The sequence below is a fragment of the Nematolebias whitei genome, chromosome 19 (genome assembly GCF_014905685.2).
Source record: "Nematolebias whitei isolate Nwh7 chromosome 19, NemWhi1, whole genome shotgun sequence".
Classification (NCBI taxonomy): Eukaryota; Metazoa; Chordata; class Actinopteri; order Cyprinodontiformes; family Rivulidae; genus Nematolebias; species Nematolebias whitei.
The window spans coordinates 21,324,600-21,332,647 of NC_056516.1; the positions used below are offsets into that span (position 1 = coordinate 21,324,600).

The window sequence follows — 8,048 nt, forward strand, 5'->3', positions numbered from 1 at the left end:
ATTATTATTATTATTATTATTATTATTATTATTATTATTATTATTATTATTATTATTATACATGTATTATGGCATATCATTTTAGCTTTTTACCTTAAATTTGAATGATAAAAAAATCAATTAAGCAAGTATTTATATATTTTAATTTATTTTCATCTTTTGGCCTCACTTCTTCAGGTGTCGTCACAGCGAACTAAGTCACACAAAGACTTGATGGTTGTTTATATGACGGATGCCTTTCCTGACACAGCCACAGACCACTGAGCTACCACAGCCCTCTGTGTGGAGCAGAGAGCTGCTATCTAGGGTGCCCGGGGGAGCAACTGGGGGGATAAAGGGCCTTGCTCAAGGGCCCAGAGTGGGGCAAATGAGGGTGGAGTCAGGTGTGGGTGTTTCACCTTTTCCACCAACATTTTGATGTTGTCTATCCGAGGAGTTGAGCTGGCAACCTTCTAACCATAGGACCACCTTTAACCTCTTCTTGACCACTCCTCTTTAAGCAACAGTAGTGTTGGTAGGAATTCACATTAATATTTGTTAAATTATCTTGAGTGGATCAGAAGTTCTGGAATGGAAAATAGAAGAGTTATGGACATACAGACGGACAAAGGCTATTCCATAATAACGCTTGTCTTTCAAAAGATGCATAATAAGAAAAAAACTTTAGATTTAAATAAACCAATACTCTATATATAGAGTGGCAGTATGGGGATTTGAACTGGTGACCTTCTGATCACAGGCTTGCCTTCTCTAACCTCTGTTCCACCACTCCTCCCACATTTAAATCCCAGCAAATGTTCATGTCTACATATTGGGATTTAAATGTGAATAAACATATATATTCAGTAACTTCTTGCTTGAACCATAAATTGATTAAATTTAAAGTGGATGAAAGAAACATATTTTTTCTTAGTCATAATGTTTTAATTTTTGGGGGGTGGGGAGTAAATTAGGTAATACCAGTATCTGAACACTGCTGCCCATGTAAAGGTTAAACAAAAAAAAGTGTTAGAGCTTCAGTAAAATATGAAATCTCTCTGGCACAGGCTTTATTTACTTCTTATCCACTGCTATGAAAGATGAGCAACCACGTGATATATTGAGTCTATTTTAATGTGTTCATTTGTATATTAGCAAAATATCACATAAACCTTTAAGGAATTTTCAATAAAATGTATAAAAACTATTTACGGCATGTTTATCTACAACTGATTAACTTTTGGAGTCAATCTAATTCCAGATAGCTGCTACAGTTAACATTGTTAAAAAAGTCAACAAGTGACTATAACTCACTCAATTTAATCAATATTAAAGCTAAATTTGATGTGCTAGTAGCTGAAATTCATTTATATCTCATAGTTTGAGCACAAATAGATCACTTTGGCATGCGAAGTGGCAAACAATATGTATTCTTTCAAGAATGCTAATTAAAAAAATGTATAAAAAAATGCTTAACGCTAGTGGCAATTTGAAACAACGTTGACACTTATTTATTCTCTGCATGTTTTCTAATTCCAGAATAAGTGCCAGTGCTCACGTTCATAAAATAAAATCATTGATTTGCTTATTACAACTGTTTCCCATTTTAATATGTTTGAACTTGTAGTACAACATAACAAATAACCACAACAATAATTAATGTAAGAAAACACGGGGGGATTAGTCCTGACCCAGTTTACTGGTCACACAGTTCCATTCAACAGAAACACTAAGGAAACATGACAAAACGCTGTGTGCCAAACATAAAAAAAAAAAAAACACTGTTGAATAAATCCTGCTACAAGCTGTGAGTAAGAGCAATAATCACTTTTACAAATGTGCCCTAATCAAAGTTAATTCCACTGGTGCAGCAGCAACAATACCTGAGCTAACACCTCCTAAGTGTGCAGCATGTTATAACCCTGACCCCCCCACCACCACCCTCAGATCCACCTTTTGAATCAGAAACACAATCAATTTCTCAATAATAGCCCTTCAGTGAGATGTGTTTTACTTCCTGTTCTGGGAAGAAGTAAAAAACAAACAGACATTTGATTCAGGTCTATTCTTCTTGCTCTGTCTTTCACTTCGGCCTCTGTCATCAAACTTTCATTCGTAAAAGCCCAACAACTTAAGGCGACAAGCCTTGGTTTTCAATTAGATACTAAACTCACTCACGCTCCACTGCGCTCTCATCACCCTCATCTAATTAACCCCCACCCTCCGCTCTCCAGCACAGAGGAAGGTGGAAGAAAAGGCCTGAGGGCGGTCAGGAAAATAGGAAAGGAGCAGTATTCAAAATGAAAATGTCCCGATGCATGCTCAATAATCCAGGTAGATGAATCTAACTAGGTTGAGTCAGGTCGTCTGGATGAAAAAAATCCGTCCAGACAACCTGACTCAACCTAGTTAGAGTATTCAAAATCACGTCTGATAGATAAAACACTGTGACGCTCTTTTTTTTTTTAACAACAAAAAAAAAGTGACAGACTAAACATAATAGACTTGTCACATTTTTTTAAATTTTTTTTGTGTGCGTACAGTAATCACTTTTTAGATTTACCTATTTGTCCCGCTTTTTGAAAGCATTTTCTTTTTAACAAAGCTAGGCCAAACACTTAAAATCCACCTGTAAACGGCTTCATGTCCAGATGTAGACATCTGACAGAGAAAACAGTGTTAACTGAAGTGCAGTAGTCCCTCGCCACATCGTGGATCCACTTTCGCAGAGTCGCTCTTTCGCGGGTTTTCATTGTAAAATTTTACATGACACGTGATTGGCTGAATTATGAAGAGAGCTGCACAAGCGACATAGATTGTTTATTTAAAATATTTTATTTTTAATAATTTAGCACCTGTTGCACCTGTGCACAGCAGTTTTTTATTATTATTATTTGTGCACTGCACTTCCTAAGATCTCCACAGTCTCTAACTTCCTGCCAGATTGTCTGATCGCATCATGCCTGAAGTAATCCAGCGTTCTTGTTCCTGCTCTCATTCCTGATTCACTTCATGACCAAGGATTCCTCCCCTTTGCCTCACCCAAGATGGATACTTCTGTCCATCGGATATCTGGACTTCAACTTCTGCTCTGCCTTCAGATCAAGAATCCAGCTAAACACCTCAAATATGTTTTTCTTTCCTGCTTCTATGTGAATGACCCACGTCTGCATTTTTGATCACAAAGTCAGATCCCGGACTCTAATAAACAAGCTCCACATTCTTAAAGAGTCCAATAATGCTCATTCAGGTCATCTAGACAGCTTTTTTTTAAATATTTGTATCATTTTTTTTGTTGGACTTCCGCTCACATATCACATGATCCGTCCAAACCTCCTTTCTCTCTGACATCATGGCAACTTCGACTTTTCACCTGTGATCGAGCACTACAGAGTCACAGCTGAATTTCTCATCCTGATAAAACGTTAAAAAAAGAATAATTTAAAAATGAATTTCCTCATCCCCCTCGTAATTCATTACACCGACCCAATTTGGACCATCAGCTGTGCGCGTCTGCTGGCCGTTAATAACTATAATAACTATAATATTATAATAACTATAATAAACCATTGACTATTGTGAATAAACAATAAATCCTATATCTTCCTTTCTTTGAAATATGTTTTTAGATCATGTCAAACTGATACAAAAGCAGTAAAAGCTTTAAAAAAAAAAAAAAATGTCTGGTTTTGTTTTTGGGTTCGGGCCTGTAATCACAGTTAATTGATCAGTTTTGGGTCAGGCTCAAAACACATGACACGGGTTCAGGCCCGGTTGGACTTTGTAGGCCCGACTGCAACTCTAAGTCGCATGGAAGGCAGGTGCAGCAGGAGGAAGATTGGGAGTGACACGGGTGATGAGCATGAGTGTAATTGCAGCAGAGAAGTGGGCGTGGCAGGTGGTGGAGAGCAGAGATCATGACACGCTGTGCTCTTTTAGAGCATTTAGAGTTTAAAACATTGCAAGGGTTTATAAGGCCTTAAACTACTGTATATTTAAATAATAAAATAAATATAGCATTCCTACTTGGCAGTTTTTCACTTTTTGCAGGGGTGTCCGGAAAGTGGCCTTGGCGATAAACAAGGGATTACTCTATTGATGCTATATAAAGTACTCTTAACTGTTACATAGTAGATACTGTGTGAACTCATCATCGCTGGCACCTGTCAGTACTGGCTGAGGTGGTATATGTTATGAGTAAAGGAAAACAGCTGGATGAAATTCCTTTCTTTCTTTCACGTGATTGGAAATTGATTGGGAAGCACATTGCACTTAAAACACGGGTGGAGGGGGTGAGGGGTGGGGGGTGGGTGGGGGTAAGCAAAACATGAGTTGACCTTCACAGTACTTTAACATTAATCACAAAAAAGAAAACCAATGTGGAAATAATGTGAAAAAAGAAGCACAGTTGTTGCATAGATTGCAATTACAAAGTACATGAACAGTTCTTCTACACAAGTAGTTTTTTTTGTTTTTTTTTCAGAAGCTTAGCAAATGTTTTTAATTCCCGTTGCCTCTTTTAGCCTCCTTCTCAGCTGCCAAGGATTAAAATGAATATGAGTTTGCAAAGAGACAGAGAAGAGCAAAAAAAGAAGAATCTGGGAAATAAAAACGAGTCTGCTGGTTGCCATGGTTACAAGTGGAGAAAGATTCCAGAGTGGTCTCGGCCATTACACAGTGTGTTGGGGAGATGGACTGTGCAGCACTTAGGCTTATTGCAGTGTGGGCTGAAAAAGAACATATCTAATATAGACAAGATGGGCTCACACCAAAATGGTGGATGGTAAGCACAGTCCTAATAAAAAAATAATTTAATAAAGATGAGGTGTTAGCATGCGCAGGTTTTGCTGCCAAAAGCTGCAGTGTGATCAGGCTAAATAAATAAATAAATAAAAATGTTATCATTTTTTAAAAAGAAATAGAAAGGCATAAACACAAAGGAAAAATAAACCCACAGAGATTTGAAGACAGCTGTCCACAAATGTGCAAAATGCAGATAATTTGTACATATTAACCAGTTTAGCCAAGTGTAACCACTCTTATCATCAAACACTAATAAAATAGTTTTATATGTTTATTATTTATATATGTAGCTGTATTTATGTGTGTAACTGCTATAGTTAATGCAAGAAATAAACTATTTTAAAAACAATTATTAATGTTGTTATTTTTTTAACAAATGATTACCTTCAGTAATGTATTGTCCTAAATAATAAGATAGGGTATCCCAATCCCAACCTGCTGAAAACCCTCGACTACTGCCTTACTTATTTACTTACTTAATTACTCATTTACTTACTTATGTACTTGCTTTCTTACTCACTTACTTATATACTTATTTATGTATGTACTTACTCATTTACTTACCTAATTACTCAATTACTTTTTCATTTACTTACGTATTTACTCACTAATTTACTTTTTTTTACTTACTCATTTACTTACTTAATTATTGACTTACTTACTTGCATACTTACTTACTCACTCATTTACTTAATAATGTACTTACTAATTTACTTACTTAATAACTCATTTACTTAATTATTTGCTTACTTACTTATTAATTTACTTACTTAATTACTCATTTACTTACTCATTTACTTGTTTAATTATTTACTTACTTATTAATTTACTTACTAATTTACTTACTAAATTAGTAATTTACTTAATAATTTACTTATGTATGTACTCATTTACATATCCATGTACTTACATATGTACTTGTTTACTTTTTCATTTACTTACTAATTTACTTACCTAATTACTCATTTACTTACCTACTTACTTGTTTACTTACTTACTTATTAATTTACTTACTCATGTACTTACATACTTACTCACTCATTTACTACCTATTTACTCACTTACTTTCTTACTTACTCATTTATTTACTTACTCATTTATTTACTTACTCATTTACTACCTATTTACTCACTTACTTTCTTATTTACTCATTTACTTACTTACTCATTACTTAATCATTTACTTACTTACTCATTTACTTACTCATTTATTTACTTACTCATTTACTTACTCATTTATTTACTCATTTACTTACTCATTTACCTACTCATATACTTACTTGTTTACTTACTTACTCATTTATTTACTTACTTACTTACTTACTTACCTACTTACTTACTTTATTAATTCATTTACTTACAAACGTACCTTCTCATTTACTAACTCGTTTACTTACTTACTTACTTACCTACTTACCTACTTACTTACTTTATTAATTCATTTACTTACAAACGTTCCTTCTCATTTACTAACTCGTTTACTTACTTACTTACTTACTTGCATCTTATTAAAGAAATATTTCATCTACTTACTACCACAGTGCTGCATTCATCTTATGGATGAAGCTATAATGCAGGTTGATGACTTTAAGAGAGACAGTGAACGGGATTATGTAGAAGTCTAAAATGCATGAAGGCTCCTGGTAGCCCATCATATTTTACTGCATAGAAACAGGATTGGAAACAAATTGTCAACATAAACCAAACATAAAGAAATAAATTAAATGCAAATCAATGTGACACACAGAACCTAAATTTTATATAATACTGTTTATAGGAAATAAAATAACTGAATGAAACAAGATGATAAATACAACTTCTTCCTTTCAGTACACACAAGCTAATTTAACTACTTGGCAAAAGCAGACAACTGTTTTCTGAGGTAAAAGGAATGTCTAACTATAAAACAAGGTTAGGCAGTTTGCTCTCTGCTGTACAATATGTGCACTTTTATTACTAATCAATTCAAAGCAGAACAGAAGATCTTGACATTGGCCTCTGGACAAATAGACTTTATAAAAATCAACAAGAAGCAACACGTCCTCTTCCTGGGATTTCACTGTACCCCAGCATAAATAATTTGAACTAGCCCACTGATCCTTCAAGACAAAATAAAATAAAACCTTTTTAAATGTGTTGTAATCAGCATTAACTACAGGGCAGTAATATGTTAGGGCATGTGGTACTGTCTGTCTTTTCTCATATAACATGGCTCACTGCAGTTGAGAGGTAGGTGACATGTTATTATGATTTAATATTTTATTATCTGGATCTGATTGCACAAATGTTATCCTTTTAGGAGGCTAATGGCACCAAAATAATTACATATGTTTGCTTAATTTCCATAAATGCATATTGTTTTATACTTTTGTTTGTACCAAATCGACTACCTTATACAATGTGAGTGTAAGTAATGACTTTCTGTTTAGCCACAAAAAAGTTATATTGCTAAACTGTATTTCCAGCATAAGAAAATTATTTAATATTGTGTTAGCTATCGGCACATTAGTTTGAACATTTGGTTTCCCCAAGTGAAGTCAAACACAATGTTCTGAATGCCTTTTTGTGGAACTGACAGTAACTTAGCTCTTTGGTTGTTATCTGGTCATAAAATGTGCATCTTATTTTGCGCCACAAACACGTTCTAATATACATAAAAATCTCCAGAACATTCACAAACTCATCTCAGATATTTGGCCTTAGTAGTTATTTGCATGTATTGCTTGGGTTCATTGTTTCTCCAGAGGGGCTCCTCTGTATGTTACCCGAGCAAAGGCAGAGAAGTATACTGTATATATATATATATATATATATATATATATATATATATGCTATATAGCACAACTAGACTGAGGAACAGCTTCTACCTTGTAGCAGTTAGTCTCATAAAACCCTAATCAGGATTATCTCTGAAAAGAAAAAAGAAAAAAAAAATCACTGTAATGCCACTTGATTGTTGATATGTGCTGCTGATTATGCATGCTGCTGATCTCATGATGCTGATTTTTTTCATGTTTCTTTATTCGTTGGTATTCATCTGCTCACACAAACTCATGTTCGTGATGCTGTTGTTCGGTATATCGTTTTGCACTATTAAAAGTTTAGTGTATTTCTTAGTTTATATTTTAGATCCTTAGTACTGTTTATTTTACAATTTAAACTTTGTCCATTGTTGGATGTAATTGGGACCCTGTGTACACAATTTCATTCCACCTCATGTACCACAGGTGATGCGAATGACAATAAATAACCTTAAACACATATATA

General features: G+C 34.4%; 1 protein-coding gene across 1 annotated transcript in view; it reads right to left on the reverse strand.

Annotated features, from left to right (window-relative positions):
- Window positions 1-8,048, reverse strand: part of csmd2 (CUB and Sushi multiple domains 2) — a 302,201-nt gene that overhangs the window by 258,838 nt on the left and 35,315 nt on the right. The gene's annotated exons all lie outside the window — the stretch shown is intronic.